General features: G+C 54.9%; 1 protein-coding gene across 5 annotated transcripts in view; it reads right to left on the bottom strand.

Annotated features, from left to right (window-relative positions):
• The window catches only part of DNMT3A (DNA methyltransferase 3 alpha), a 104277-nt gene extending 98304 nt beyond the window's left edge, over window positions 1–5973 (bottom strand). For 2 of the 5 annotated variants that reach the window (XM_072767506.1, XM_072767510.1), the window contains exon 1: window positions 5162–5296. The gene's annotated coding sequence lies outside the window, so the exon portion shown is untranslated. Of the gene's footprint in view, window positions 1–5161; window positions 5297–5755 lie in introns of those variants that run through there. The other 3 variants (XM_025983897.2, XM_072767511.1, XM_072767507.1) reach the window with 3 other exon arrangements.
• Window positions 5974–24376: the final 18403 nt, after the last annotated feature.

The raw sequence follows: 24376 nt of genomic DNA, 5'->3' as shown, positions 1-24376 counted from the left end.
CTGTGATTTAAATATGCTGTTTCCCTCCAAGTCTGAGCTCTTAAGTGCTAGTCTATGGAATATAAAGGGATCATCCAGAGCCTACACCAAATGAGCTCAGCTGGCCCCTTCCCTGCTCCCCTCCTGCCACCCACCTCCCCATCCGTCCCTCTGGCTTCTCCCCACCCCGCCAAGACACTACACGCAGGGCCACGCAGGAGTTACAGAGCATAGGGACTGCTCTCCCCAAATCTATGTGGGGCCTCAGCCTGGCCCTCAGCTCACCAGAGGCCCCACTCCACCCCCACCCCACCCCCTAGCATCTCCACCCTCCAGCCACCCATCCCCCACAGCGAGGCTTCCCTCCCTAGGCCTGGAGGCCCCACCTCAGTGGTACCACCTCCTCCAAGAAGCTTTCCCTGATCCCCTCTGGTTCATTGTGGCTTCACTGTTCTTTGAGCACTTTATTTCTCCCTCTCCTGTGACCTTGGTCTGTGGTCATCAATTAGCTGGGCTCATCCTAAACTCACTTTGTGTTCCCTCAAATCCTAGCACAGGGCTCTGCCCACAAGAAATGTTCAACAAGCAAACACGAGACGCTCAAGACAGGATCAGAATAAAGAGCTGGAACTACAGCGCGAGGGATTTAAGGTGGGTACACAGACAACCTGTTGACAACGTGCTCTGTTACTCTCCAGAACAGATGGCTAAGTGGCACCGAGGAGCCTTCCCCTCTGCAGATCTGTCAATCAGAACATCCACATCAATCAGAACCAGCACCTTCCTCCATCATCCACTCTTTAGCAAAAGAGGCGGGAAGGTGGACAGGCTTCTGAGAGCACTTCCCGCAGTACTGGTCCACCCAAGCTGCCCAAATGATGAGGATCCTCACAGCCACCTGACACTGAGCATGGACACTCCACCAAGGGAGTAATGCGCATCGACCCCTGAGTCCTCACGACACCCTCAACTTATTTCCATGGTACAGGTGAGGAAACTGAGGCACGGGGCGATTAAGTTAGGTGGTCCAGATCTCGAGGCAGCAGGGAAGCATCGGACTCCAGGGCCCTCACTTCAGCTGCCTTGAAACAGGCCCGTGTCTAAGCAAGTCCTATCTCTCCCCACGTGGCTGCACACCGTGTCCGTGGAAGTATGCACACACACACATGCACCACACCCTGTCTTGCCCACGACATGCAGCCAAGTGCAGGCCAGCTTGAACACACACACATATCTCTGATATGTCATGGGTCTCAGATTTGAGTTTTTTGATTTTTTTTTTTTTTAAGCAAAAAATAGAGAGGACTGAAAACGAGTCCTCAAGATTTGGGAGGAAAGGAATGTGGCACCCTAGCTGACCATGAAAGCCCTTTGGAGCGGTAAAACGTGGTCACAGAGATGCCCAGCCTCAAAAGGGCAGGTGGGGGCTCCTGACTGGTGCTACTATCTGTTAGATACCGGAGTAGGAGTGGAAACAATTCCCCAGGGCCATACCACACATCTCCCCAGGGACCCCATGCCCGCACCAGCAGCAGGAAGAGACGAGGGAGCTTGTGACGGGCACCCAATCCTGGCCTCAGGCTCTGGGTAGTACTTCCAACCCCGGCCTGGTCCCACACCCAAACAGCCCCCAACCCAGCTCCAAGTGTTCTCAGAGCTTCAAGTTCTCTTTCAAATCTCAGTTGTAAGGCTTGGATACCAATGGTTAATATTTCAGGTGCAATGATGGGGAGTGAGGGGTCTACTCTTAAATTATCCATCAGGAAGCAGGTAAGGCGATTCTGAGTTCCCTATGTGCTTCCCAACAAAAGGAGCCTTGCCGGGCCACCGCTAAAGGAGAGGACACACACCAAAACCGCAGATGTGTAGCAAGCTCCCCTGCTGTTCAGCAGACACCCAGGGAGGTCCCACTAAATGTCTGATGGGGGACCCAGAAGCCGCCAAGTCGAGGTCCTTATCCTGTGGAGACCACAGGCTTACGGGAGAGAGCTGGAGCAGGGGACACTGTGTGAGTTCCCCAGGGGCCAAGTCACCCTGGGCAAGGATTTTCTAACTTGTCCTGCATTTCTTGCAGGGGACCATTGGCAGTGCTGTGTGACCGTGATAGGAAAATATCCACGAGGAACTCGAGAGCATATTGTGAATTGGACTCGGGGGGGGGGGGGAACCCTCGGAAATTATGTACACACACAGATTTACGTGTGAACCTACGTGTGAAGGTTTACCTGGAGGCTGTCTTTTTACACTCTCTGTGGAGGCACCTGCGCCAAACCTGTCTCCCTGCAGGGGGGCCCCCCCACCCCTCACCCGCCCCTTTTTTTCACAGGCCCATCCCCCAGGAGGCCTGGCCCGCTCAGACCTCCACTCCTTGGAAGCCTTTCCGGATTACCGCTGTGTGGTGAAAACAGACCACCCCACCCCCATTCCCGGGTCTGAAATTCCACCACTAGAATCAGAGCCATAGAATTTCAAAGTTGGAATGGACCTCCGAGCTCCGATCCAACCCCCACCCCACAGAGGAATCCTGTCGGCAGACACCCTGACAGATGGCCACAGTGCGGTCGTCCTCTCCAGTGCTAGGAGGGCAGCCTTGCTCTGTGCCCCTGGCACTGCTTGAATCTAGAAGGAATTCACCTTCCCAAGGCAGGCTTTCTACCGCAGGCCCCCGTGCCTGGGATGGGCAGCAGGCTCGGCCAGCCTGAGCCCGAGCCCGAGCCTGAGCCGGGAGCCATGCGCTTGAGGAGTAGCTGAAGCCTGAGTACGGAGCAGCTGGACAAGAGTGCAGAGAGGGAGCCAGAGCCCAAAGAAGTGGGGCCAGGGAAGGGAGGGAGGCAGGCAGGCAGGTGCCAGACCCGAAGTGCAAGTTTGCCGGCCCGGTGCAGCACATGTACACACATGCACTCCCAGGCCCGCAGACTCACACTTCCACGGAGTTGCCTGTCAAACAGCCCAACGACGGCCTCAACGGGACCTGGAGGCGGAGGGGGACCACCTTGCCCCAGAAACCTGGCAGGAACTCCTGACAACCCAAGCCTCCAGACCGTGCAGCCGAGGAAAGCACCAGCAGACGCCCCTGCCAGCAGGACGGCAGCCCAAGGGGGTCCCCCCGCCTGACAGCTGGGCTCCCCAGAGCCCACAGGCCAGTCCTCACACTCCAGCAACGCCGAAGGAGAAAAGCCTCCCTGGCTGCAGCTGTCACATCTGCCTGCAAGGGAGGAGGCACAGCTAGAGCAGCACCTGATCCCAGGATCCCTTCGGAGCCGCCAGCCCAGCAGGCCGGAGGCCGCTCCAGCCGCTGGCAGCCCAGGGTGAAACATGAAGACTCAACAGTCCCCCAGGGATGCTGATGGCAGGCTCCGGGCACGGCAGCGAGGGGCAAGCGGGGTCACAGGGCAGAGGGCGCCCGTGGCCCAGGCTCCGGCCCTGCTGGCTTGGGAGGGGGCGCGCGGAGCGGCTCGGCCCCCGGCCCTTCGCCCCCGCCCCGGGCCCCGCCGGCCCGCTGGGTGCTGGCCGCCATCTTGGGTCAAGGTGCAGCCGCGGGGGGCTCCCCCGCGCAGGGGAGGAAGCCCCCCGCGCCCCAACCAGGGCGGCAGCACCTACCCCGCGGGCCTCGCCGCGCAGAGAGGTGGAAGGACGCTGGGGATGGAGAGGAAAGTGGGAAATAACAGAGGGGGTGGGAGGGGAGGGGAGGGGAGGGGGTGGGTGCCCCCAAGAAGGGAGGTTCCAGGAAAGCGAAATGCAGTTTGGCAGCCGGAGGGCCGCGGGCCCCAGCGACGGGGGGCTGGGGGAGGCCGGGGGCGGGCCCTGGACCCAGGCCAGCTCGGTCCGCGCGCCGAGGGGGAGGGCGGGCAGGGCGGCCTGGGGGAGGGGAGCGGGGTGAGGGCGGGACGCGGGCCGCGGCCGCCTACGGCCCCGAAGCTCGGGGTGTCCTGGGGCGCGGGGCCGCGGGGCCGAAGACCCCGATCTGCAGCCTCCGCGAGGCCTCGTCCTTCACTGTGCAGATGCGAAGCTTTCAAGGACACGTCTGCACCGGCCCAGCGGGGTGCGTGTGCGTGAGTGTGTCCGCGTGCGTGTGCGTGTGTGCGACCGGGGGTGCTGCTGCAGGGGGCGACCCCGGGCGCCCCCACCCGCGCCGCTCCCGGCCCGGCCCGGCCCGGCCCGCAGCTCCCAGCCCCGCGTCTTCCGGCCCCCGCGGCCCCGGCCCGGGATCCTCGCCCGCCCCCGCCCCGCCCCCACACTGCGGCGCCGCCGCCACCGCCGCCACCGCCGCCGCCGCCGCCGCCGCCGCCGCCCCGGCTCCCACGGCCCGCGGCGGGGGCAGGGAGGAGCCAGGCACGACGTCCCCCCGCGCCGCCCGGCCCTCCGCGGGGAGGTGTGCCCCCGAGTGGCACTCCCGCCACCCCCGCCGCCCCCTCCCGGCCCGCGGGCACCCGCACCCCCAGCCACAGGTGGCCGGAGCAGGATCGCTGCGCAGCGCTCCCCGGCCCGGCCCCCGGATCACCCCGCGGCCCGCCCCCGGGGCCTCCGGGTCCCCCGCCCCGCCGGGCCGAGGAGGGCCGGGAGCCGGGGGGAGGGGCGGGGGGCCGGGTCGTGCCAGGCTGCCATTTTCTGCCGCCGCCGCGGAGCCTGCGCGGGGCCCGGCCCCCGCCCCCTCCCCCGCTCCCTGCGGGCCGCGGCGGGAGCCGACCGCTCCGGGTCGGGGTCCGCGCCCTGCAGCGCCCCGGCCGCAGGCCCCAGGCGGGGCCCCGGGGCGGGGGCAGGGCCCGGAAGGCGGGGGCGGCCAGGCCGGGGCCCCTGCGGCAGCGCCGAGCCGGGCACCGCGGCGGAGGCCGGCGGCGGAGGGGCCCCCCGCGGCATTGTATAGACTTGAACTTGAGCCCGGAGCCGGGCGGGGGCGGGGGCGGGGAGGGGGCTCCGCGCCGGGAGCGGGCGGGACGGGAGGGGGCGCCTGCGGGGCCCGCGGGGACATAAACAAACCCTCGGCGCCCCGCGCCGCCCCGGCCAGCCCGGCCCGCCGCCGCCGCCCGCAGCCCCGGCCCCGCGAGCGCCCGGCGCCGAGTTGCAGGGGTCCGGGAGCGTGCCCCGAGCCGGGCACTGCCCGCCGCGTGCCCCCCGCCGGCCCCCGCCCGCCCCGCCCGCCTCCGGGCCGGCCCCCCGGGCCGCCGGCGGCGGCGCTCATTACCGTGTGGCCGGTGGGGTCGGGCCGGCCCGGCTGCGCGCCCTGGTGCCGCGGCGCCGCGTCCCGGCTCGTCCTCTGCTCTCGCCGCCGCCGCCGCCGCCGCCGCCCGCGCGCCCTCCCTCCCTCCCGGCCCGCCTGCCTGCCGCGCTCGCTCCCTCCCTCCGCTCGCTGTCGCGCTCCCTCTCTCCGCCTCCTCTGCCGGGTCCCCCCCTCCCACCCCTTCTCTCCGCCTTCCTCCTTCCCTCCCTCCGGCCGCCCGCGGGCCCAGGCCTCCGCCCGCCGCTCGCCCCCCGCGGCCGCGCTGGCCCCGGCCCCGGCGCTGCGGAGCCGGCCCGGGAGGCAGCGCCGACTGGGGGGCCCCGGGGCGCCGCGGCGGTAGCGGCCTGGGCGCGCGGCCGGTCCTAGCGCCCTCGGCCCGACTTCCCGGCCCCCGCGGCCCCGCCGGGGGTCTCGGCACGCAGCGAGACCGAGGGCCGGACCCCGCAGTGCCCCGACCCTGCGCTGGGCCTGGGCGCCCCGCCTCGGCCGCGCTCCGGGCCACTCCGCCGGGGGCCCTGCTGCAGCCCTCCCTCCCCCGACCCGCGGGCGCCCCGCTACCTGGCGCTGCCTCCGCGCTGGGTCCCCGCATCCAGCACTGGCCGCAGGGACAGCGGCCCCTCCTCTCCCCGGGCCGGTGTCAAGTGCCTCCCCCCGCAGCCCGCGGAGCCCCCGGCGGCCTTCACCCTGCAGTTCTCCCGACCTCCACCAGAGCCCACTGCACTCTGCCTGCCTCAGCACTGGGGCCGGGGACAGCAGCGCCGGCCCAGCCGCACCGCAATCCCCACCCGACCCGCCACCCCCGCCAGGTGCCGCCGCCGAGTGGAGGCCGGCCCACTCAGCGCGGCCAAGGTCGCGGCGCCAGGTCCGTCCAGGCCGTCCTGGAGGCCCGGGCGCCTCGCGAGGGTGAGTCCCCATGAAGGGAGTGAGCTCCCCGTACCTTGGAGTGTCCAAGTAGAGTTGAGTGCCCTCAGTTGGACAGTGGAAGACTGAAAGACTTCGTGGGGTGGGAGGTTGAACTAAATGACATTGAAGATCCCTTCCAGCTCTAAGATTCTGTGCACACCTACACTCCACCCTCACGCTTACTCACCCCTTTCCCGTGGGGGTTGTTCTCATTCCCAGAGAGTTCTCCGGGCTCCAGGTTTCTGACTTGGGGCATCTCTGTCTACTTCCATCAGCATAGCCACCCTCTGCTCATCACTTTCCCAACCGCTACCTCTAGGCCTTGGCGCTGGACCCCCTGAGCACCCCCAGACTGGCTCTCCGGTTCTGCCTGTACCTCCAGCAGCCCCTTCCACTGTGCACCCCCAATCCACCTGGCGCCTCAGCTACCTGGCAGTGCCCTGTGCTCCCTGACCCGAGTACCCACCAGCCCCCTTGTGGGCAGGGGCTTCCCCAAGATGGGCACTCAGGCCCTCACTGCTGAAACCAGTCCTACTTCTCCCTTCTCTCCCACCAGCTTCACCCCTTTGAGGGCACAAGAACAGTCACCTAACTCGTTGAGACACGAAGCTCAACTTTTGTCCAAGACGATCCCCTTCTGGAAGCTCTCTAATGCTCCCAGATGCCCCAGTCTCCCCCACCCCCCAGCCTCAAGGTCAGAGGCCACTGTCCACACAATCGTCACCCCATGCCGCTGGTGACCGGCCCTGCCGTCCGTGGATTGCAGCTGTCCAGTTCCAGAGACTCGTGCTGCTTCCTCCATGAGGACAAGAACCACATGTGGAGCTCGGCACTGGGCGCCCAGTAAGTTCTCAGTAAACATCGGTTGAACGCATGTGTGCACTGCGGGCCCCTTGCCACTTTCTTTCCACATCCAGATGGGCATCCACAAATACTCTAACACATGGCTAAAGGGAAGACCGTGTTGAGAAAGATGGCGCCATACCTCTCCCTTCCTCAAGGGCTTATATAACGCTGCCCCCAAATAGCAGCGACTGTTTACCGAGGGCCTCCTGTGTGCCCGGCACCAGACTTGGCACATTTCGCATAGTCCTTGCCAAACCTGTGTGGCGGTTTATACTATCCTCACTCTACAGATGAAGAAACTGAGGCTTGGTCAAAGCTAGCCAGTTGGGAAGTCACAGAACCAGGATTCAAAGCCTGGTTCACCTCACCCTGAAATCACCACAGCACACTTTTAAAAACATTATAGTTGCTCTTCACAAGTTGAAATTCTCAGGATCAAGTATCTGTTGAGTAGAACTATTTGTGATGAAATCACTGGGAGCCCATGATGTGTATGACCTTGGATATCTGTGTTGCTGGGGTCGGGAGGCCCGAGTTGACCATGTTAGAGGGGGGTTATGTCCAGTAAGAAGCAACCATGTGGCTATAGGGTTGGTCCAGAGCCTGGCCCTGATTGTCTTTGGCATATGAAGGCCCCCCTCCAGGTGGTCCCAAGAAGAGGCATATCAGTGCTGGCTAACCCTGCTGGGCCCTCCTAACCATACATCACACTGGGTTTAGCTCCAATTGATGTAGCCTTTGGGCTCCTGTACCCTCTCACTTCTGTCTCTTTCACTGGAGCCAATCCTGGTTGATCCTAGATTATCTGGGGCAAGGGGCAGTATCAGCCAGGATATGCTGGGCTATCCTGCAACAACAAGCAACCCCAAATTTTGGTGACTTAAAATCACAAGAATTCTGTAGGAAACAATATGGTGGTTCCTCACCAAAAGTAAGCATAGAATTACCATCCGATCCAGCAATCCCGCTTCCACGTACATACCCAAACAAACTGAAAGCAGAGACTCTAATAGACGTTTGTACACCAGTGTTCACAGCAGTACTATTTGCAATAGCCAAACGGTGAAGACAACCCGGATGTTCATGAATAGATGAATAGATAAATAAAATGTGGCATATGCATACAGTGGAATATTATTCTGCCTTAAAAGGGAAGGAAATTCTGAAAGCTGCTCCAACATGGATAAACCTTGAAGACATTATGCTAAGTGAAGTAAGTCAGACACAAAAGGACAAATATTGTGTGATTCCACCTACGTGAGGCACATAGAGTAGTCAGATCCATAGAGACAAAGTAGAATAGTAGTTGCCAGGGACTGGGGTGTGTCAGGGGTGGGTGTGTGTGAGGAGTGGGAAGTTAGTATTTAGTGGGTTACAGAGCTTCAGTTTGGAAAGACGAAAAGAGTTCTGGAGGTGGATGGTGGTGATGGTTGCACAATATGTGAATGCACTTAATGCCTCTGAATTAGACACTTAGAAATGGTTAAAATGGCAATTTTATGCTGTACATATTTTACCACAATAAAAAATTGAGCACGGTATGACTATAAATTAAATCTATTAAATCTATTATGAAAAACCATAAGGTTTACTTTTCTTGCTCCTGTTACGTGTCTGTGGCAAGTCTGCAGAGGCGTAGAGCTCATGGAATATTCTGGGACCCTGGCTGACAGAAGAGCCACCATCGCAAGGAGGGCACTGGAGGGTATCACACTGACATAGCCATCTGTCCCTCATTGGCTGGAACCAGTCAAACAGCTCCATTCAACTATCAGGATCCAGGAAGTAAACACTACCACGGATCTCAAAGCAGGGAGAACCAGACATATTTAGCAACCAGCACCAGTGACTACCACAGGGGCCCTTCCAACTGCTTCACCGGCAGCATGTTCCTCTAACATCTTCCCCCTGGGGACTCCAGCGGAAGACTCAGTTCCCACACTTCTGACTCAGATGAGAGTCTACCCTGGGCCCCAGCACCCTGCTAGACTTTATGTCCTCTGGACCAGCCTGCTTCTGAGACCATTCCACCTGCCTTTGCTGCACCTCCTCCCTGATGTGCAGACCTGGCTCACCTACCATCAGGCTCGGTGATTTCAGCCCCACAGTGACTCACCACTTGGGTCATCTTAATATCCACTGCTTGTCACACCCACCCGGAGAGCTGCATCATAGACCACTATCCACGTAGGTTCCTCATCTATAGCAAATGGTGATACTTCCACCTACCTTCCATGTGGCTTGTTATATTCGTCAAGACTCTCAGTCACACGGGACAGAATCCCAGCCTAAACTGGTTTCAATGAGGGGATTCAGTGGTTTAGAGTTTAGACAATGGGGAGGCCCAAGGTTGGAGAGACTAGGGAAGTCCGGCTTCTCAAATGCTAGCTCCAGGGCTCATGGTCGCCATCACTCTTGTCTGCTCCCCACTGTGTTGGCGCTTCTCTCCTCCCTGAAACAGACTCCAAGATGGTGGCCAGCAGGCCCAGGCGTGCCTTCTCCCAGTTTAGAATCCCAGGGGAAGAACATTGTTTTCGTTTCCCTCAGGAAGTGGCCTAAGGCTTCTAGGACATGAAGCTCCATGTCCCCTAGCAACGACCCACCTCCCCCTCCTGGAGCCTCGACGTCTGAGACACATCATTGTTCAGTTTGGGTTTTCATGGTCACCCTCACTGAAGCAGAAACGTTCCAAGGGTCACTTCGTTGTTCTGGCCGTGGTCACAAGCCCACAGCGCACCAGGTTCTACAGCCAGCAGGAGAGCATGAATCACATGCCCACCCCCATAAGGGAGTGCAGGAGATGGCATCGGGACTGGTGCATCCAGCCAGCACCCATGGAGTAGGAGCAAACTCGTTCCCCGGAGCAAGGGGTGCTGAGCAAACACATTCCACTTCCTCCCGTGGCTGCCCGGCATCCACGTGTACCTTCTTTCCTTGTGTATGCACTTTCCAAGCGCTCTGGCTACCTGATAGAGGTGGTGGTTGCACAACATTGCAAATGTGCTACACGGCACCGAATTGTACATTTTTAAATGATTAGTGTTCTGTGAATTTCACCTCAATAAAAAAAGATATTTTTAAGATGTTCCTACTAAAATGAAGAACCCACGCCATCTACAACTAAAAATGCACTTGATCTCCTTCCCAAAGGAAGATAATCCAAGTCATGACCAGCTCTAAAATCAGGATCTCTGAGTAATGTGCATTTCTCTCAATGAGATGGATGTGGCTGCTTCTTATCCACCACGGTGGCTACATTTTAAACGCAACTACCCAAAACGCCAAATCTGTGATGTCGGAGAAAAAACAGATTATCCACAACAGGGACTGACTTCGCAAAAGAGGAGAAGGGGAAGAACCTTTAGGGGTTGCTGCTCATGGCCTGGACCACACCCTGCCACCTGGGCTGCCAGGCTCACTTCTTCACAGGTGGATCCAGGTCCCAGTCCTAAAAGAATCTCCCTGGTTCATTGTCCTCCATGGCTGTGCCTGAGGGCCTATGGGGAAGAAGTTTCCTTTGGTGGGGGCCAGCTTCCTAGTGGCACGGTCAAGTCTTCCTGGGGATTCCTTCAGAGTTTGAGCAATCCCTAGATCTGGGGATTTGATATTACTTCCCTAAAGCCTCAGCCAACTGCTAGTCAGCTCATTTTCTGGGGACTCCATGGACCAGCAACCAGCACCCACCCCAAAGTCCCAAAGGGCTGGGTGGACTACTCTGCTAACCCACCACAGAAGTTATAAACATGAAAACAAAGAGTAGATGTGAAAGTGCTTTGCAACCATTAAAGTGCCAGCATTCTCATGCACAGAGAAACTCCTAAAGACACAAATTCGTTCTGTGTGGTTTTATGTGTTTTATTGTGTATACACAATCTTTAATTCAATTATTTTATCCTTTTATTGGATTTCCCACAGCAACTGTCATAAACCTCCCCCATTTCTAGATGCTGGTTCAGCCCCTTCCATCAGGAGACACCTTAGCCTCTATCTGTCACTCCCAGCATGAGCCTCACACTGTATTGACAGATATAAAAACATAGATGTAAAATACATCTACACACACACACACACACACGTGCCTGTATGTGTCTCTATATCAGTAGTCCCTTTTTCTGTCCACTGAGAGCACCTACAAGCCATAAAACCTCCATTGGAATGAGCACACCTCATGCTCAGATCTTAGTTTCTAAATACCATTATTTACTAAAAGGAACTGAACCTTTTTGGAGAAATGGCAGTTTCCAGAGTAGGACCAAGCAAGGAACAAGATGAGCCCAGAGTATGTCACACTGAAAAGTAAGGAAGTGCTCAAAGAATAATGGGATACAGGGGCGGGGCTCCCACTGGCAAAATATGGGAAAATTTGAGCATCAGAATCAATGATGATACCAACAGATTACAGCCCACTGAATAAAATAGAAATCTATGCGTCCTGCTAGAAATAAATGAATACATCGCAGGTTGAATGAGGAACAGGATATTTACAGGGTCTCAAAATACTTCCCAACAAAATACTGACTAATTGCAAAGGAAAAAAGAGTGACGTTACAATGGAAAAACCTGAAACACTTCCCTTTTGTCAAATGATTGAAGGTAACGTCATCAGTAATGAGCCAAATGGAAATGGTATGCCGCCTAACAGAGGCTGTGAGAAGGACACAGCATCATTTCTATGATCTTCCAACCCGAGATGCATCGCCTGAGTTAATCTTGAGGAGGCATCCAAACCCTATCTTAACCCATTGGGCTGCTATGACAAAGTACCATAGGCTGGTGGCTTATAAACAAGAAAACATTCACTTCTCACAGCTCTGGGGTCTGAAAAGCCCAAGACCATCACAGCAGCGGATTCAGTGTTTGGTGAGGGCTTCCTGGGTCATAGTCAGCCGTCTTTGCGCTGTGTCCTCACGTGGTGGAAGGGACAAGCGAGCACCCTGGGATCTCTTAAATTTTTTTTTTTAAGATTTCATTTATTTATTAGAGAGAGAGAGAGAGAGAGACAGGCAGAGGGAGAAGCAGGCTCCCCGCAGGAAGCCTAATGTGGGACCCCATCCTGGGTCTCCAGGATCAGGCCCTGGGCTGAAGGCTAAACCGCTGAGCCACCCAGGCTGCCCCGTGGGATCTCTTTTATGACCCCTAATCCCAGTCGTGAGGGTAGAGCCTTCCAAAGCCCTACCTCCTAATACCATCGCCTTGGGCAGTAGGTTTCAACGTATGAATTTTGAGAAGCACAGACATCAGACCATAGCAAACCCAAAACAAGGGATATTCTACAAAATAACTGATTTTTTTTTTTTTTTTTTTTTAAGAATATCAAGGTCGGGACGCCTGGGTGGCTCAGTGGTTGAGCATCTGCCTTGGGCTCCGTGTGGTCCCAGAGTCCTGGGATCGAGTCCCACATCAGGCTCCTTGTGGGGAGCCTGCTTCTCTCTCTGCCTGTGCCTCTGTGTCTCTCATAAATAATTAATGAAATCTTTAAAAAAAAAATAAGATTGCTTTTGAATAAAAAAATTTTTTAAATCACTCCCCGAGGTTGTAGCATTTTGCCTTCCCATCAGGAATATGTACGAAAAAATATGTTGCCAGTTGAGAAATGTTGTTAAACTCTTGGATTTTTTTTTTAAAGATTTTATTTATTTGTTTAAGAGAGAGCTAGTGAGAGAGAAGACAAGCAAGGAGAGGGCGCTGAGCAGGAAGCCAGACCCAGGGCTCAATTCCAGGACCCCGGGATCATGACCTGAGCTGAAGGCAGCTGTTTAACGGACTAAGCCACTCCGGTGCCCCAAACTCTTGGATTTTTGCCCATCTGATTGGTGAGCAGTGATGTCTCACCACATTTTGTTTTGCATTTCTTTCATTTTGAGGAGGTTGATCATCTTTTCATATGTTTAAGGTCCATTTGCATTTATAAACTGAGAACTATAGATTTATTTTTGACCCTTTTTCTATCGGGCTGTGGATCTCTTTCTTCTTGATTTTTATGACCTCTCCATAAATCAAGGGGGTCACCCCTTTGACTGTGATAAAAGCCAACAATTATTTTAGCCAGCATTGTGCCAGGGAGCCTGGTGCGATGCTTTCCGTCTGTGAGGCATTATCACAAGACACAATCCAGACCAACATTAGCCAGTTATCATGAGCTAAATTGTGGAGCTCAGGGGCACCTGGGTGGCTCAGTCGGCTGAGCCTTTGACTCTTGATTTTGGCTCAGGGTATGACCTCAGGGTTGTGTGATAGAGCCCCACATTGAACTTTGTGCTCAGCAGGGAGTCTGCTTGAGGATTCTCTCTCTCTCTGCCCCCCGCCCCCCTTTAAAAAAATAAAAATAAAATACTAAATACAATTTAAATTGTGGTGTTCAAACAAGAAGGGATTAAGGCTGGGATGAGGGTCTCTAAGGAAATAGAACTGAGCCAGAGCTGCTTGGGATTTGGTGGGTGAGGGCATTAGGACTGAGAGGGCAATATCCAGAGAGGCACAGGGAGGGCAAGGAGGTGATGCCCAGGGTCACTCCCCCTCAATCTCTCTCCCTCTGCTGCTGGCCTGACCCTCAGACTCAGGGACCCTCCCCTGTGGAACTCTCCTGACTCTGCTGCAACCTCCTTCACCCCAGCCCTTCCCCTGGTTCCTTCCTCTGCTCCTCCAGAGGGAAGAGGAAAGGAGCTGCCCCCTGCTGAATAGGACCTCATGGGCTCAGGGCAGCTGCTGAGCAACCCCACAGCCCGCCTGGCTCTCTGTGGGGCATGTAATTCAATGTCAAAATAAAAGGCTGGAAGCCTGTGGTTGTGTCAGATACAAACATTTTCATTAGTAAAAAGCAGTGATTTTTTTCATTCATATTCTTATATTAGTAATATACCTTCCAGGCTTTAAGTTGAGTTCCATGCCACTCAGTAAAAAAGGTATCTTTGGGGATCCCTGGGTGACTCAGTGGTTTGGCGCCTGCCTTTGGCCCAGGGCACGATCCTGGAGTCCCGGGAACAAGTCCCGTGTCGGGCTCCCGGCATGAACCCTGCTTCTCCCTCCTCCTGTGTCTCTGCCTCTCTCTTTCTCTCTCTATATCTATCATGCATAAATAAATAAATCTTAAAAAAAAAAAAAGGGTATCTTTTTAATTAAACTTTTTTGGAGTTGTTTTTTTGTTTTGTTTTGTTTTTTGGTAAGCTCTGTGCCCAACATGGGGCTTGAACTTACAGTCCTGAGATCAAGAGTTGTGTGCTCTACTGACTGAGCCAGCACGGCATCCCTTTTTGGGGATAATTTTAGATTCATGTGCAGTAGTGAGAACTACAGAGAAATCCTCTGTACCCTTTACCAGTCTCCCCCCGACCCATGATAACTTCTCTCAACACCTAAGTGTGGTATCACGATCAGGATACCAACATTGACGTGGTCATGGAACAGAACATTGTGATCCCCTTTTGCAGCCATACCCACCTCCCCCCTGCCTCTCCCCAACCCGGGGCAATACGAATCCATGCTCTGTTTCTACAGTTTTCTCCTTTCAATGCTGTTACATATGGAGTCAGATCTTTTGGGATTGGCTTTTTTCACCCAACATAAACCTCTGGAGACTCATCCAAGTTGTTGCGCGTGTTAATGGTACCTTTTTTTTTTTTTTTTTTAATTCCTGGGTAAAATTCCACATGCAGATGTGCCACCGTTTGTTTAGCCATTCATCTGTTGAAGGACATCTGGGGCTTTTCCAATCGTTAGCCTTACATTTGGGGCCTCCCTGAGGCCAGGGAGGTGAAACACTGGTCCAGCCGTTAGAGTCACGTGGGGATGTTGGTGGAAAACATCAGGCAAGTTCAATGGGAAAGAACTTGGAGACTCGAGAGTGATTGATAATCTGATGTCTTGGGGATCATGTTTAAGGAAGGTGAGTCTTTGGAGGGAAGCAGCCCAGAGGCGAGGAGATCTGTGCTCAGCTCTGGCAGGGGGTACGAGCAAGCGATCCGCCGCCTTCCAAAAGGAACATCTATTGCTGACTGGAAACAGAGATGACGGGAAGGGACATATTCACTGGTTTGGGTTGTTATAGTAACATCCAGATAAAATATATATTCAGGGGCCGGAGGAGAAATGGAACTGAATGCTGATGAGCTGATGGAAGGGGTGGGGAATGACTGGAGGAGCATCGCTATAGACACGGTACTTACACGTTATGGAAGCCATGAATAGATGGGCTCTCCCTGGGGAGTGTGGAGACCAGAGACGCTGGGGTAGACCTCAGCCTGGGGTGGGAGAGATGACGGCGAAGGAGAGAGAAGGAGGCTCAGGAAGGCAAGGGGAGAACCAGATGAGTAAACAGAGGCCAAGGACAAAGGGCTGATGGGGCGACAGGGTCAAGGACAAAGGGGGTATATCTGTGATCTATCACCACGTAACAAATTAACCCAAACCTTGGTGCCTTCAACAGCAACACTCATCTCACAGATGCTGTGTGTCAGGAATCTGGAGGTGGCTTCATGGGGTCATCGGCTCAGGGTCTCCCATAGGCTACAACCGACGTAGCCGGCTCTAGCCATCTCCAGGGTTGTTTGTTTTTTTTTTTTTAACTTTTTTTTTCTTTTCTTTTTTAGATTTTATTTATTTATTCATGAGAGACACACACAGAGAGAGGCAGAGATATAGGCAGAGAGAGAAGCAGGCTTCATGCAGGGAGCCTGATGTGGGACTCGATCCTGGGACTCCAGGATTATGCCCTAGGCCAAAGGCAGACGCTCAACCGCTGAGGCACCCAGGCATCCTGCCATCTCCAGGTTTGAAGAGGAAGGATCCATTTCCAAGCTCACTCATGCAATAGTTTTTTTTTTTTTTTAAATTTATTTATGATAGTCACAGAGAGAGAGAGAGGTAGAGACACAGGCAGAGAGAGAAGCAGGCTCCATGCAGGGAGCCTGATGTGGGACTCGATCTCGGGTCTCCAGGATCGCGCCCTGGGCCAAAGGCAGGAGCCAAACCGCTGCGCCACCCAGGGTTCCCTCATGCAATAGTTCTTAACAGGATTCAGTTCCTTGTGGGTTGACGGACTGAGGCCTTCTAGTCAACGCTGGCTGAAGGCTGAAAGCGGCCCTCAGCTCCCTGTCATGTGGGCCTCCCCACAGGGCAGCTCACAAGATGGCAGCTGCCTTCATCAGAGTGACAAGCCTGAGAGAGCGAGAGACAGTGTTCAGGCAGGAGGGAAGTCACAGACTTTTGCATCAGACTCAGCTATCCTCTTTGTAAACAGCAGGCCTCCAAGACCAGCTCACACTCAAGGGGAAGGGAATATACAGGAGTCTGAATACAGGAAACCATTTTAGCTGCCTACTACAGGGAGCAAAGACAAGGTGGCTGCATTTGACCCAAGACCGCCCCAGCTGGCCCCTGAGGGGACAGTGTCAGGAGAATGCAAGCAGCAGGGGACAGAATGGAGGAGACCAGCAGTGATGCCAGTTCCCAGCTGCCCCAGCACTTTGGGGGACAGGGACAAACTCACAGCCTCCACCCCAGATCCCAGAAGATCCCAGCTCAGCACCGTCCGCTTCCTCCACCCACCCTCCACCCCCTACTTGAGCAGGGTCACGCAGGCAGGCAGGGCCTGGCCCCCCATCTCCATTTTGCCAGCTGAAACCAATTCCATCTCTCCAGTGAGGTGCAGGACCCTCCTCAGAGGACAAGAGCAGATTCCCTAGCCCTTTGCACTTTCCAGAACTGGCCACCTGTCAGCGGATGCACTGGCAGGGACCCCTTCCCTGTCCCATCTACAGAGGTGTCCCTGTTCCTCTGCTGAGCCTAGCCAGCAACCTGGGCCTGTCTCCCTGACTCTCCTCGGGCCCAGAGGCCACGCGCCCACTTGTGGGAGGGACACACAGAAAGACAGGAAAGTGCTGAGAAGGTGGGAACCAGGGCCTTCCCACCAGGAGCTGGCAGGCCGTGGGAACACTTCCAGGGGAACACAGAGTGGAGGGGAAATCCTCGAGGGATGAGGCAGGGGCTGGCCACAGTCCTTCCCGAGAGGCGCGAGGAGAGAGCTGCAGGCGTACATCACAGTCCATGTGTCAGACATGCAGGACATGCGACTATTTGCAGACGCCGCCCTTGGGACAAGGGGCATACGCAGTCAGAATAATGACCCCCCCCAAAGACGTCCACATCCTAATCTTTGACATCTGTGAATATGTTAGGTCACATGGCCGGGGGAAGGGGGGGAACCAAGTTTGCTAATCAGCCCAGCTGGAGATGGGGAGATCACCCGGATTATCTGGGGTCCATAAACACCAGGGGCCTTGGAAGTAGGGCAGGAGACAAGAGTCGGTGGCAGAGTGACAAGGTTTGAGAAGGACTTGACCTACTGCTGCTTGGCTTTGAAGGAGCAGGAAGGAGCCCCGAGCCCAGGGATGTGGGCCGCCTCTGGAAGCAGGTGCCGGCGACGTCGTGGCCTCCCCAGGGGCTTTCAGGAGGGCCCCAGCCCTGCAGGCGCGCCTCGCCCTGTTCTTTCCTCTCCCGCTGGAGCCTGAGCCTGGGGAGCCCAGAGCGCGGGGCCAGGGCTTCCGGGATCTGGATGCAGCCCCGCTCTGCCTCTAGCTTGCTCTTCCACCTGAGAAGTCATTTTTCCTTATCGGGCACTAGTTTTCCGCTGCCACCCGCGGGCGGCTGAGTCCAGGCCACACGTGGGGATGCTCAAGGGCCACAGGTGTCCCAAGGTCCGCTTTAGGACTCTGCGTCCCCGCACCCCCCACGCCGTCTATTTCTTTTCCAGCCAAACAGAGGACCAGGGTGGGGATGATGGAAGTGACCCCCGAACACCTAGCAGGGGACGTGGAGAGCAAAGCCCCTCGTAGACAAAGGAGGGGGTGGTGGACGGAGAAGGCCCGCCGGGAGCCACAGAGCGCGGGACTCAGGACAGACCCCGGGAGGCGCTGCCCAGGCCACGGGCGCTCCCGCTCCCGGAGCTCCAGCTCCAGATGGCGGTGGGTGAAGGCAGACGGGTGCCAGCGCCGGCCACCTCCCACCTCCCACCTCCCGGAGCTAGGGAGTAACAGGCCGGGCTTGGGGAACGGGCCTGCGCACACCTGTGCTTGTTGGGAGAATTTTTTTTTTAAGATTTTATTTATTTATTAATGAGAAACACACACAGAGAGAGAGAGAGAGGCAGAGACACAGGCAGAGGGAGAAGCAGGCTCCATGCAGGGAGCCCAATGCCGGACTGGATCCCGGGTCCCCACAATCAGTCCCTGGGCTGAAGGCGGCGCTAAACCGGTGAGCCACCCGGGCTGCTCCTTTTGGGGAGAATTTAATGAGATGATGCTGAGTGCCCAGGACGGAGCCTGGCACACAGCAAGTTCTCTACCAACATCAGCAGACAGTACTTTTATTTATTTATTTTTAACACAAGTCTAATATATTTTAATCAGAGTCTAATCACATGCGGTGTGATATTAGTTTCAGGTGTGCTGACAGTCCCTTTATTAATTGCGTCTCCACTTCCCTCTGTCCCTTGCCTGAGAAGGTGAGAGAGGAATACAGATAACTCCCTCAGTGGGACCTAACGTTTCCAGTGCGCTTTCCAGCTGAGCTCCCATTAGATCCTGATCACAAGGGGCACCTGGGGGGCTCAGTGGTTGAGCGTCGGCCTTCAGCCCAGGGCATGATCCCAGGGTCCTGGAACACATCAATGTGACACATGAGAGTCACACATCGGGCTCCCTGCATGGAGCCTGCTTCTCCCTCTGCCTGTGTCTCTGCCTCTCTGTCTCTCATGAATACATAAATAAAAATTAAAAAATAAAATAAAAAATAAAATAAAATTATGAATACATAAAATAAAAATATGTATTCTCATGAATACATAAATAAATTAAAATTAAAATCCTAATCACAAACCAGTAGGCACGTGGGCCAGAGAACGTTATGTCAATTTGAAGGCCGAGGCCACCAAGGTCAGAGAGGTGTCTTGGCAAATCATTGGCCAGTGGGACCAGAGCTGGCCTCTGAGCCACACTCAGTGTCCACATGGAGTGTCCCAGAGGGACCAGGGCTCCTCTGAGCACAGGCGGATGGCCGAGGCAGTGGGCTTATCTCACCTGCTCACCTGTTGCCATGCCACGTGTGTGGCTTTGGGCTGTCCTCGGTCCCTGAGCTCCCTAGGGCCTCACCCCAGCCCTGCCCCTGCAGCACCCAGCCCCACTCCCAAGGCATCCCAGGTTCCAGCATCCAAGAGGCATTCAGAAGACCTGCCTACCCCTAGACATCTTGACATTTCTTTACTTGGAGACCAACCACTCCTTTTATTTCACAATTAATGAATTCCCAGGAGCTGAATGTGATCTGTAGCCCTGGTGATTTTGGAGGCCTGGAGCAGGGCGGGGGAGTGGGGAGGGGAGAAGAGGCTTGGGAGGGGCGAAGAAGAAGCTGGGCCATGGGAGCAGATTTTTCTGACCAAAACTGAGGGTAGCATGTTCCTGGGGACCAAGTAGCCGGTGGAAATTGGAATGAGGAGGAGAAACAGAGGCCTGGGATTAGGCTACATCAAAAAGGGAACAGCTAAGCTTTGGTACTTCTTAGGGGTCCTAGTGGTGCCTGCCTCAGTTTACCCACAGCACAGGCTACTTTACTATGATACCCAGGGACTCCAGGGTGTGGGGCCTCTCACTCAGGGGGTGGCAGGAAGGGCCTGTCTTAGGTCCTGGGTGGCTCTTGGCTCTGTCAGGGCAGACTCTTCCCTCACCACTATGGTGGTTTTGGACAAAGTGGCTCCCCCACCAACCCCCATGGGGCCCTGCCTCAGTAGATCTCCCAGGTTCGGTAGCCAACATAGACCCTCCCCTCCCAGCAGCCAGCAGTGAGCAGGGCGTGTGGGGTTGCCCTGTCCACTCCCCCTTGATGGGGCACATCATCTTGGACTCTCCAGAGCTGATTTCTTCAGAAACCTTGAGCTTCGTCCTTGCCCACCTGGGAAAGGCCTGGATCCTTATTTCCCAGCTCTTGCAATTCCTCTGGTCCTAATCAGACCAGGATCTCTTCTCCCTTCTCAGGTGACTTTGGTCACCTTAGCTTTTCCATTCTATACCCACAGATCTCTACTTTTTTTGGCCACAGACTAGAAAAGCAGAGCCAGGTGGGAGAAGAAGAACCTAAAGGGATATTCTAGTTTGTGTAAAATTAACATGTGATATTCAAATGATAAATATATTTTTTTAAACCAAATTTCTTGGGCTTTTGTGAGGACACTGCTGTCCTGGTCAGAAATCTAACACAGTACCTGGCACATAGCAGGTGCTCAATAAAATAAAAATTCCTCTTCTCCACACTTTTACCCTCCCCCATCTTCTCCGTATGTGGGGGGTCCTGAGAGCAACTGGACTTCCCAGATGTCAGGCTTCCCTCCTTCCAGAACAAACCTCTACTGCAGAGGAGGGCAGGTGGCACCAAGGGACTGCTCTGAGGGCAACAAGGAAAGAATCCAGGACAGCCTGGGTGGCTCAGTGGTTTAGCGCCACCTTCAGCCAGGGCCTGATCCTGGAGACCCAGGACCGAGTCCCACATCGGGCTCCCTGCATGGAGCCTGCTTCTCCCTCTGCCTGTGTCTCTGCCTCTCTCTCTCTTTCTCTCTCTCTCTCTCTCTCTCTCTCTCTCTCTCATTTCTGTGTATTCTCATGAATAAATAAATAAATAAATAATCTTTAAAAAAAAAAAAAAAAAGAAAGAATCCACCGTGAGCCAAGCAAGTCTTCAGTGTCCTGCAGTATACTCCTCCGACTTTTTTTAAATTAGGAATAAGGGGGCATTTGGTTGGCTCAGTGGAGGAGCACGCAACTCTTGATCTCCGGGTGGTGAGTTTAAGCCCCACATTGGTGTATAGATTACTTATATAAATAAACTTTGCAAATAAATAAACAAATTAATTAAAAAAAAACAAGTCAGGATTAGGCATGTGAAATGAATAGTGATTATTTTACTTCTGTGCCCTGACCAGGTGAGGGAGAACAGAGCCGACTGTCACCCAGTCGGGCCCACTCAGAATGAGGACCAGCATGCAGGTCTGGGTGTGACGCCAGCAGCCCGGGCTCTCTGGGCCACAGACTGGGGTGAGGTGGAGGATGGGGGCAGCCACTGCACCCCTGCACCCCTGCCCCACTGAGGAGACCAGGGAAAGGGTGCCACCCCCTCTCCACAGCTATCTGCTTAATGGAGGTTGGGCCCCAAACAGATGCAACTGAAGCATTTAAAACCACTACTGCGGGGGATCCCTGGGTGGAGCAGCGGTTTGGCGCCTGCCTTTGGCCCAGGGCGCGGTCCTGGAGACCAGGGATCGAATCCCACATCAGGCTCCCAGTGCATGGGGCCTGCTTCTCCCTCTGCCTGTGTCTCTGCCTCTCTCTCTCTCTCTCTGTGACTATCATAAATAAATAAAAAAAAAATTTTTTTTTTTTAATAAAATAAAATAAAACCACTACTGCGGGGGGCAGCCCGGGTGGCTCAGCGGCTTGGCACCGCCTTTGGCTCAGGGCCTGATCCTAGAGACCCGCGATCGAGTCCCGCATCGGGCTCCCTGCATGGAGCCTCCTTCTCCCTCTGCCTGTGTCTCTGCCTCTCTCTGTGCGTCTCTTGTGAATAAATAAATAAAATCTTGGGGATCACTGGGTGGCTCAGCGATTTAGTGCCTGCCTTTGGCCCAGGACCTGATCCTGGAGTCCTGGGATCGAGTCCCGCATCTGGCTCCCTGCATGGAGCCTGCTTCTCTCTCTGCCTGTGTCTCTGCCTCTCTCTCTGTGTTTCTCATGAATGAATAAATAAAATATTTTAAAAAATAAAAATAAAACCACTATTGTGTCACTTTTCTCAGACACTTTCCCCCATCAAATCCATTCTTCTAGTCAAGCAGGGATACTTTACCACGAAAGGAGAAGTTGTGGGAAAGTCACTTGAGTAAAGCAGAGGAACTCCGCCGTTGACAGCTCCGGAGGGGTTCCTGCCTGACGGACCCCACCGCGGCCCCCGCGCGGTCACACCCGGGCCCCCGGGGCCAGGCCTCTCTGCGCCGCGCAGACCCGGCCGGGTCTCGGCAAGGGCCGCGTTTGCACTCCTCGGCCTGCAGGTGGCGCTGGGCTGGTGCGAAGCAAGCTGTCTGTCATCCAGGGGTGGGGCGGGGCCTCGGAAAAGCTGACTTCTGATTGGTTGAGCTCAGTCTCGCTTTCTTTTCGCATCCAAGAGCAGGTTTTAGGGAGGGGCGAGGGGAAGAGTGCGTGTGTCTGTTTCATGTTATTATTTTTTTTTCTTTACAACTAAAACTGAGTTTCCATCTTCCATACCCTTATAAGACACCTCCTAAATTTACATAATCAGGGAAAATCCTTGGTCAGAACTATTTATAATAAATACATCGTTTATTTATGAGGGAGCTAAGGATTAAGGTTTGCCACTCACGCCTTCCTTTTCCGTGTTTCTTTAGTGTTTCTTGTATGTGTATTAACAATATAATTGTATCTTGGAGATATTTTACTTGCATATTTGACAACTGTTGAGCTTCTACTATCTCCAGGCATCAGGCGGGGTTTTGTGGAGTCAATGGTGAGCTCAACAGACCTGAGCCCTGCCCTCAAGGAGCTCCCAGGCATGATTTAGCAATCACATCTGTCAGATTAAAAAACCCCTTTGTGGCAAAAAAAAGGGAAGTGGCTGGTGCTCTGAGAGAGAAGTGTGGAGGGGCAGCTGGGTGGCTCAATCGGTTAAGCGTCTGCCTTCGGCTCAGGTCATGATCTCAGGGTCCTGGGATTGAGCCTGGGGTCAGGTTCCCTGCTCTTTCAGGAGCTGGCTTCCTCTCCCTCTGTGCTGTCTCTCAAATGAATAAAATCTTAAAAAGAAAAGGGAGAGAAATGCTGGCCCCTTAACAGGAATGCAATCTATTTAAAAAGAGAGAAGCGTGGAGATTTGAGGAAGGATATGAGTGCAGGCAGGAGAGCCACTCTCCCAAAGAGTAGCATACAGAGGTTTAACTGATCTCATTCTAGAAGACCAATGGGCTGCCTTGTGAAGATGAGGAAGCCAGGGAGGAGGAGTAGCAAGAGATGTGAGGTGATTTGGGAGGTACCCTCTGGCAGCCAAGGTGGACTACCTGGCCTTCTGTCTGGTTGGTGTGGAGGAAAGCCCTGGAAAGTGTGTAACTTCCAGAATATTCTTTTCTTGCTCCAGGTAGAGAGTTATATTCTGGGATTGGATATGATAAAGGGACTATAAACTTTGTCACTGGAGAAGGTAGCTAAAGAAAGACAGGCAAAGCAAGCAAGCAAACGAACAGCACTTGGCCATGGAACAGAGGCCTGGAGTCCAGAACACAGCATTGGCTCCAGAGGGAAGAAGGAGCAGAAAAGGAGGCAGGAAGATTTTAGTCTGAAGATAGATTGCTGGGAGAGTCTGGCCTGGGTGGCTGGCAATGGCGGGACATGACCTAGAGGGTCACAAGCTGCCAGGGCAAAGGAGTTTGTCCTCAGCTGGATACGTACCAGAGGAATTCCCTGCAAAGTATATTGTGTCTTCTTTTTTTCCCTAAAAAGTTGCCAGTTCCTGCACATAGAGGCAGAGACTGAGAACCCTGAGAAGTTCACACGTTGCCATCCCAGCCACGTACCCTCTAAACTTTCCCCATGCTTTCCCCACCCCACCCACCCAAGCATTTTCTACCTCCTGGTGTGACACGACTGTCTGCAATCTGGCTGCCGCACTAGAATGTAAGCTTCCGGAGGGCAGGCACCTGGCTGTTCTTTGCTGTACCCCTGGGGCCTGGAATATGTCTGGTCCATAGTAGGTACACTATCAATATTTGTTAAGTGATTGAATGGAGCAGATTCTTCTTGGTCTGTAGAGAAGCCTCCTTCAGTCTAAATGTGGGGTGCTAAATGAGTACCTGTCTGGCTCAATTGATTAAGCATCTGCGTTTGGCTCAGGTCATGATCCCAGGGTCCTGGGATTGAGCCCCACATTGGGCTCCCTGCTCTGTGGAAAGCCTGCTTCTCCCTCTCCCTTGTCCCTCCCCCTGCTTGTGCTTTCTCTCTCTCTCAAATAAATAAATAAAATCTTTTAAAAAGAAAATAAATGTGGAGTGTGCAGAGCAGGTTTCACCATCAAAGGATAAATTGTTCTGGAAGGCCTCTTTGCCCTGAGAGAAGGCTGGTGCAAGACTCTGGTGTCTCAGGGGCTTGAAAAGTCTGCTTCACCCACTGAAGGGTGTGCAGGTCACTTAGTGGTGGTGGTTGGCGTGGGGGGGGGGGGTCTATGAGCTGGTCCTCCCCATCCTGTCCTGGTCCTTACCTGGCACTCCTGGAGCAGCCTCTATCCCGGAAGTGGTTCTTCCTGTGATGTGAAGGCTGCAGTAGGAGCAGAGGTTCAGCTCAGCACGCTGAACCCTACACTTTAAGCCCCACCCTCCATCCAGAAAGTAGCCTC

The sequence above is a fragment of the Vulpes vulpes genome, chromosome 8, assembly GCF_048418805.1.
Source record: "Vulpes vulpes isolate BD-2025 chromosome 8, VulVul3, whole genome shotgun sequence".
NCBI lineage: Eukaryota > Metazoa > Chordata > Mammalia > Carnivora > Canidae > Vulpes > Vulpes vulpes.
The sequence above is the reverse complement of the archived record's forward strand: the minus strand, read 5'-3'. Positions and strand labels throughout refer to the sequence as shown.